At 39.3% G+C, this 8,731-nt stretch overlaps 1 long non-coding RNA gene across 1 annotated transcript; it reads right to left on the minus strand.

Moving 5' to 3' along the window:
• Window positions 1-694: 694 nt before the first annotated feature.
• Window positions 695-1,954, minus strand: LOC128817994 (uncharacterized). The gene is made up of 4 exons (XR_008440365.1): window positions 1,860-1,954; window positions 1,685-1,767; window positions 1,223-1,367; window positions 695-804 (listed from the first exon to the last, which is right to left on the minus strand). It is a non-coding gene; the product is annotated as an uncharacterized LOC128817994 (long non-coding RNA).
• Between the last annotated feature and the right edge of the window lie 6,777 nt (window positions 1,955-8,731).

The raw sequence follows: 8,731 nt of genomic DNA on the forward strand, positions 1-8,731 counted from the left end.
GTTTCTTGGACTAGCATACTGGTATGTTTTGCTTTTTAGTGAAAAGACCTGGTTAATTTTTATTTAACTTTGCTACACTAACTCGAGTTGAAATAAAGTTCAGTCTTAACTTATGTGTATGATTTGTGGAGACTTAAGAATTACATTGTAGAAATATTTCCAAAAGTCCTGGGTATGGTATTTTCTCAATAGACTTAAATATTTTGAAGGGAAACTTCAAAGTTTCTAAGTTGGGTGGTTGATTTCAAAGTGAAAAATTAAAGTTCACCTCTTACAGATGGCAGCTGTTGACAGAAAATACTATGTGCTTGCTTTCTTCTTCTGTTACTCCCAGACCTGCATCATGTAAGAATTATCTATTTTTTCTCTTTGGAGCAAAAGTAGATGTACTTGACACTTGGTTTAAGCAGAGTCTTCACATCTCTAATTTATTTACCTAAAACAGTCACAGGCTTCAGGGGAACCACTGGGAGCAAAAACCCTCTCCCTTGAGGCACTGAATACATAAGAACCCTGAAGCCTTCTCTGTCATAGCTATAGGGCTCTGCTCCTAAACTGAACTTGCAAAGAACAGTGGGCAGTGTCCCATGCTTTCATCTTTTCAAAGCCAGGGGTTTGGGGATGTTGTGCTTTTAGTCATCATCCTTTTCCTTAGCTCTTCCCCTCCCTGCAGATTCCTCAGTTTACCAAAGTCTGATTGCAGAGACTAGTGATGGGGAGGTCAATACTACAAGATCCAAATCACATCTTGCCATTAAAGGAAGAGGTTCTGGTGCAGAAGACAGGCTAAAAGTCATTGAAATCCTAGGGAAGAAACTCAGTAAATATACAAGCTAAATACATTTCAGTAAGATTAATTTTATAAAAAAAGAGAAATTTTGAATGCCTTTATTGTCTGTGCTTGTAATAAAAAAATATATCTCTGCACAACTGATGTTTTATGGGGGATTTTTTGCATGTTTTGTTGTGATATATACTGGTATCCTGGTACATTTCAGAAGTCAAGTTACATGCACAGTATCTTTATTATTAAGAACTGAAATAAGTATCAATTCTGAACACCTGCCCTTTTGTCATTGAGATTGCTGTCAGAAACAGAGCTTCAGTTGCCTCCCCTCTCTGGGGCACAGAATTTGCCTTCTGGCTTGCTGAACTCTCTCAACAGTCTGCATTTCTGCCACTGTTGCATTTCAAATGGCAGAACAGAGATTCTGGCACTCACCAGAGCTATCTGGATGTGGATGGGACCACAGGAAAAGAAAGTTCTTTCCAAAGGTCTTCCAGAAAGGTAAAGACTACAGGTGGGCCAAGCTGGGCTAATTGTCTGGACAGATCTGAGCACACAGGTCCCTTTTGAGGTACAAGTGCTGCACAAATAGATGAACAAGAGCAGGACTGGCAGTTACCAATGACACTGCTACTCTTGCTGAACGTTGTTGTATAATCCACCCTTGAAGCTTCTGACGTGGAAGTCTGTAAGCTCACACTTCTGAAGGCAGACTTGACATCTCAGTGCACTGTTCCTGGAGTACAGATTACCTACTCACTCCATCACTGGTAGTGTCAGTGTAGGAGTAGGGCAGGAGTGGAAGATTTCAGGAGGCCGTGGTGGTGGTTGTTAGACCCACCCCCCAGAGTCTGGACATCTGGATTCCCACCACTGGCACACAGTGATTGTACTTACGCTGACTTGCACACTTTATTTTAGCACCTGGGAGCCATCCAAAGCTCCTATGTACCTTGCTGTTCTCTGAGGAAACTCTTTCCCTGGAAACCAAGGAGATGTGAGGCACTGCAAGGAGCTGGAAGGGCAAGAGAATAAAAAATTGTCTTGAGTCTAATAATATAGATGTAACAACCTTGACCCAGGTGCATTCTTTAGTATCTCTATGCTTCAGTTAACAAATGCTAAAAAAGATTCTCATTAGTGCAGTCCAAGCCTCTCTCAGCCTGTGGTTCCTCAGCCCTGCTGAGCACATCTGCCCAGCTTCACACCCAGCTGGGTATTTGTGAATGTTTACTATCACAATTGTGATGCCAGTGGCTACTGTGTGACTGTAGACACTGGCACAACTGGGTCCTGAGGTGTCACAGGCATCCTGATTGCCTGTGAGGTGTCCTGGTTAATCCATGCTTGCCTAGTGCTTTGAGATTCCTCCAGGACTAGTGACTGGTTCTATTTATCTCACAGATATATTGTGAAGTATTGTTTCTGTGCCTGAATGTAAAAAACCCAGAAATTTTACTGTAACAAAGAGTCATAATGCCATTAAGTATTCAGACTTTTGCCCTGTTTACCCAAAACTCTAGTGGGGGTGAACTGGGCACTGCTACATAGTACCCTAAATGAATGAACCTAAGAGGACTGAAAGGCAAGTTGTTCCTCCTCTCACAGTCCACAAAAAGGCAATAAAGTAAACGACATTAAAAAAAAAAAAAAAGTCATTTAATGCAATGCTGTGCAATCAAGATGACATGAAAAAAGTTTGTAGAAAACCAGCTTCTGAAATATCAAAATATAAGGTATTTCCTCTGAAAGAGTTATTAAAATAACTTAGGGGGGAGGCAGAACTCAGAACTGTTAAAAGAAGCAGCTAAGCTTGGGGAAATTGCAATCTAAGAGCAAGGTGGATTAAGCAAATCCTTCTGTACAGAACCATGCTACAACTAGGAACCCTCTAACCATCACTTGGAAAAGCTTACGCTCTGGGACTCGATTTTCAGGCATATAATACGAGCTTTAGTGATTGTGCCTGCACTGTACTCCCAATTAAGGGATACTCTCTTGTGCTTAAGTCCATTTCTGTTCAGGAAAGCATTTAAGCATTTCTTAAACCATATTCTTAAGTACTCTCTTGAAAGGGAATGCCTTCCTGTTGTGGGATATGTGTCTGCATTTGCTAGTCAGTTTGGCTGAGTTTTCCCAGCTTGGTGCACACAGGACTCATTGCAAAACTAAGAGGAGGATACATTGGTGGCAAGTGACACTGCTGATTTCTCCAAATTCACAGTCAGGCTTTGTAAGTGTTACATCCCAGTTGCTTGGTTTCTCGAGGCAGTGTTTTGAGACACATGGGGGAAAGGGCAAGCTTCAGAGCAACAGGAACTAACTGGATTGCAGTAGCTAGAGTACATTTTTGTGCTGAAGAAATATATAAGCCATAGGTTTATTGTGACTCTCATAAGCCCCAAAAGAACACTATCAGTTTTTAAGGGAGAGAGGAGTTGCAAAAAATTTTTTAAATCCCTTTCAAGCAAAATGTGCTGACAAAGAATTTTGTTCTCCATAAGTCTAAGTGCTCTGGGGACAGAAATCTTTCCTGTAGTGCTCCATTTTAACTGTCCCAGGATCGTCTTCTCCCTTTGGATGTGGCAGAGAGGACTCACTGGACATCCAGTACTTCATGTGGAAGTAATGATGTGAAATACACTGTTTGACCACCAAGTGCTTATTCATTAAAATTTTTGGGGACATATGTATAAAAAATAAAAGGAAAGGTGAGTTAAGACTTTTGGTTTCCACTCAGTTTTCTCCATCTTTGTAAGACAAAACAGAGCACCTTCTGACCTGGCTGCTTGTAGACTAGGGCTGTGCTTAAATAGTAGAGTCTTGCTCTGCTGCAGAGCAGAAGGTGATCTCTCTTGATCTCTCTGTGGAGATCATGTGTCATTGCTTTCTCAGTAACCAGACTTAGCACCACTGTGAAACAGTGAATGTGCTGCTTCTCCCCTTCCCCAGATTGTATTTTTAAACTCAAAACCTCATAATTCAAATTAGTTTGCTGAGACAAACAACGCAAACACAAAACATAGGGCTTCATGAGATTAAAACCAGGTAATCTTTAACTTTATGTAGTCAGTGAAGGTCAAGCATTATTCCCCTAACTGGTGTTGACCCTCACTAGCTGGTGAGGGTGATTTTGGTGAAATCTAACAGTGGCTCCAGCTAGCTACTCAGATAAACAAGTCCTCTGTCTTGTTTCTACCAGGTCCAACTGCAAAATAGCTACCTGAGGTTGGTGTAGCATTGTAAAAATACCACTTTTTTTTTTTTTTTTTTTTTTTGGTCAGGGATTATATAAATTTGGTATCAGATAATTGCGGGGGGGGGGGGGGGGGTGTGGAAATTATGAGAAAGAAAAGAATGCCTTTCCTTTGCTCAGGTGAAATTGTATCCAGCTCTCTCTGGTACAAATCTGGCCCAGGCAGCAGAAACCAAGAAGAAGTCATCACTGAAAGGCTGGCAGGGCTCTGTGTGTCACCAGCCAGCTCTTTCAGCCCAGCATCTAGTTCACATAATAAAAATATCCTTATATTTGGCTCTGAGTGACATTGCCTTGGAATAAAAGCAGATCATCTATGGTCTGCTTTGTCAGGAAGGATATGCCAACCATTCACAGCTGGAAATTGAAGATTTCCATAGTGTCAAATGGGAAAAGTGAGGAAATCAACAGTAGCTCCAGTTCTGTTGTACCAGAGGATGAAGAGAAGACTATAGTTTTCTCGAATATCAATGAGCTCATCCATGAGCCCTGTATCGAAGGTTAAAAAAGCAGGTGTGAAGGTAGATATCATTAATTCTAAAAAAAATGGTGATGAAATAGAACAAAGCAATATTTGATGTCAGAGCCCAGTCATGAGAATTGAATTTTTTTTTTTCCTTAGGCTCAAGTTGCCTGGGTGATTTTCAGGTACCTATTATTCACAAGATAACATCTTCCTGTCTGCCCAATGCCTCATATTCATTTATGCTAAGATATAAATAAACATCCCAAAAATTCTAGAGCTGAGAAATAACACTGGAGAAAAAAGAAAAAAGGCAATTTTAACTTTATTTGGATACAGCTCTTCAGCAGACAGTTCATTGCTGGTATAAAGAGACAGTCCTGGTGGACCCAGTGGCTGCTCACACAAGCTGTTAATCTGGCCCACTTTTATTTTACCTATGATAAAACTGGGAGACAAGCAAAATGAATAACATCCTTTGTGGAATTTTTTTTTTTTCAAATTAGATATATTTTAGTTACAAAAGATTGCAAAGCTGTTCAAAATAACAAAAACTTAGGATTTCTGTGCTGCTTGTCTCAAGAATAGCTATGATGATGATTTAAAAAGAACCAGATTAAAAGGAAATTCATTTTTTGCTCCTTGGCTTTGGTTTCAGACCTGAATGGATTTTAAGTGCCAAGTGACAAACCCTTTAAAATTGGGTTAACAATGGAAATTCTGTCTTTTTTTAAGCCACCGTGGCACTACTGTAACATCCAGGCTTTTTCACAGACTCAGGTCCACTGTCAAGGACTCCCAGTGACAGACACCCAGACTAAAACTAGGGCAGTGACCTGAGTTATTTTGGAAGTTACAGCTCAACATACAAGATTTCATGCAGTAGTTCTGATGACAAAAATGAATTTACCACATGGAATCTCACAACATATTGTGCGGTAACTCAGAAAATAACTTGGGCTACCATTGCAAATATATATATTTATATAAAATACACATTAACAGCATTTATAGACACTGATCTATTAAGTCATTTTCCTACACTACCTTCAGACCTTTTGTCTGAAGCAGAAAAACCATCATTAAAGCTATGGTTTGCCAGACAATTACTTTGTCAAATCTCAAGAAATTGCATAATAAATTGTATACATGCATCAAACATGAACAGCAGAGGGGTATAACAAGCTGTGTATTTCCAGTCCACTTGCTCTTTCATCTAAACAGTAGCTGTTGTTTTGAAGAGTAAGCCTATGTTCTTTTCAAGGCACAAAATGTACATATACATTTATCTATCAAACTAAGTAGAAATAATTGAAACACTTAATATGCACAGTAATAAAGAAATGCATGAACAACTTCATTATTAATGTCTATTGATTATTTATGTTTTCAAATAGTCAAATGTAGCTACTAATATTTTATCATGTTAGTCTATATGTGCATTTTGGCTTTACCTGTTTATTGGCAAGTTTACTATCCACATTATGGGTATTTTTATTGCTGTACACTCATTTGCTATGCGCATAACTGAGGTCAGTTTACGAACTGACTAGTGTTTACTCAATTTGATTACTATGTAACATTGCTGAGACTATTCTCCCTTTGGAAAATTAACTGTACAAGGAAGCCCAGTAAATCTTTACTTAAAAATTCCAAACTTTAGATTGATTTCAGCAGTGGGTCTGTATTGATCTAAAAAGCTTTGCGTTCCTAACTAAAAACTAATCTTTATTTCACCCTTTAGTGACTGCAGCCATAAATATGTTCACTCATACTGGAGTTTAGTGGATTAATGGTTATTGGAGATTGTGGCTTCCAACTGGGGTTGGTAAACCTTAACCTTTGGAGGACAACAGGAAGGCATTTACCCCTTGTCATCTGTAATAGCTGGGTCCCCTTCTGACAGTTACCTGGGTGTTAAAGAGGAGGCAGAGCAGGGGATAGGAATTAAAGTACTAGTGGCTCACTTTATCTACCAATCACTCATTATACTGACCACTGTATCCTGATGCAAAGACGTGGAAATGAAACAATTTGTTTAATCCGTGATAACAGAACTCTGAAATTTCCAAGCACTAGAATTAGTTGTTCCTCAAAATTAATGAACAGAAGTCTTGTGTCTCCTTTCATTTCACCATATTTGTGGGAGATATTTAATGTGATTCAGGACTGATCTTTCTCACTGTCTCTGACAGAAGATTTTCAAAGGCAGCTGGTAGGAGACATTGCCTTACATTCCACTGCAGTCACTTACTAGTTACTATCCCAAACATAATTACACTAATTGTTATAAAAACCGTAATTGCAATAATGACTTGCAGTAGGGTTTATTCCAGAATGTCATGTTCAGAAATAGATGTCAATTAGCACTTAAGTTATGAACAAGCCATCCCTACAAAACTTTAATTCACTCAAGTCAGTTTAAGTAACTCAAAAAAGCATTGTGAGAGTAGAAATTATTCCCACATGTAAGGACTGAAAGATCTGCCCTAACTTTTCATTAAAGAGAATAATGATTATTGAGAACATAAAAAAATTATTTCATTAGCAATACAGAGAAGGTTTCATTGGAACACGAAATATACAAAATGGTAGATGTCAAGTGATTATATTAACAGACACAATTCAATATCCATTGTTCCAGAAAATATACTGAGCTTAAAAGAGAGATTTCTTCTGCAAGAAATATTGACTCGAGCCTGCCTAAATTTAAGGGAGAGATTTATTTTTCATAAGCAGGTACCATCTTGTGGGTGTCATTTCTATAATTATTCCCATTTGAGAGCATAAGGGATACTGGTGTCAAAAAGGGTGCCTGGTTTTTGGAACCTGATCTTATTTTAAAACCTTTCTTTCTATTTCTATTAATTCTTCTATTTTTGCAAATCAAATTCCCAGGAAGGGAGATAGCTTTTGTAATAACATAGAATTGCAGTTGCTGGCAGCTGTTGCAAATGATTCCAGGCAATTTACGTCCCTTGAGACATTTTCCCAACATCAAGGTAATCAGGGCCAGTGGGATATAATCTGGGAACAGTTTTAACAATGAGTTTCCCATCCTGGACCAAAAAACACAGTCCCAGTGGAGGTGGAGGTTGCCTGTTGTGCCTTGACATACACTCCTAACACTTAGCTGTAGATTTTGCATCTGTTATGTTTATCAAACTAAGAGTGGTGACTCAAATATTTAAACAAAGGTAACAAGACTGTGGGAATACCAGACATCTGCTAATCAAAATGTTGCCCTTATTCTAACATTTCATTTGTTTTAGTGTTCATCTTCCTTCAGTTTTCTCTGACCCATCTCACAGATTCAGATTGCTTCAGATTTTAATCAAGAAGGTCAAATTGCCCAAAAGGGGTGCATGGGGTGTGGCCCCACTGTTTGCTGTGCTCATATCAGATGGAAATAGGATTTCTGGGGGTCTTTTACAAGCTTTGGCTATCAGCAACAAACACTGTGGCTTTGTGAAGATAATCTCAATTTTAATAATAACAAAGCATTGGCTTTCTGAAGTGTGTAGGTTTCTAGAAATCTTTGATGATCTGGACTGAAATTTGCTATCCCTTAGTTGGCAAAACAAGCCTTAAACTGGAGACAATGGAAAGAACAGAGGGTCCTGCTGCAAGAGGTTGAGGGGGGAAAAATCCATCTCTGTTCCCCCTTCAAGCATGCAAGGAGAGTGTACACAAAATGATGGCTGTTAAGATTATCCTAAAAACATTAGCTCATTAACGGTCCCTAAAAGCTTTGTGCCATATAAATAAAGCCACAGTAATTGCAGGTGTTTTCTGGTTGCCCTTGGGGTGGAAGAAGGAATGGTCAAATGCTAAAACTGGCCTCTCTGGTTTACATTGAAAGCCTCCTCTGAATGCACATGTATTTGATACCACATAGACAACAGCAGCAAGAAGAATGAAATTGGTCATTTTGGCCCAGCATGAAGCAAGAAAAGCATGTAGTGCTGCTGTGATTCAGCTAGAAGAGATTGTCCCTCCCTTCAGCACCAGCTGTAGAGATTTTCCAGCATGTGGGAAATACTTTCATCTGCCTGCCTGGGACGAACAGAAGGAAAATGGGTGTGCCTCTTGACTGCCTATTCCTCTGGTAGAGCAGACCCAGTGTTGTGTGAGCCATTGCTGTAGAGTCAATTTTGGCAGGAGAGCCCAGTGCCCCAGGGAGCAGTGGTGACAGGAGACCACCAAGTTCGTTTCTACTGAATCA

This window comes from Vidua macroura, chromosome 1 (genome assembly GCF_024509145.1).
Source record: "Vidua macroura isolate BioBank_ID:100142 chromosome 1, ASM2450914v1, whole genome shotgun sequence".
NCBI lineage: Eukaryota > Metazoa > Chordata > Aves > Passeriformes > Viduidae > Vidua > Vidua macroura.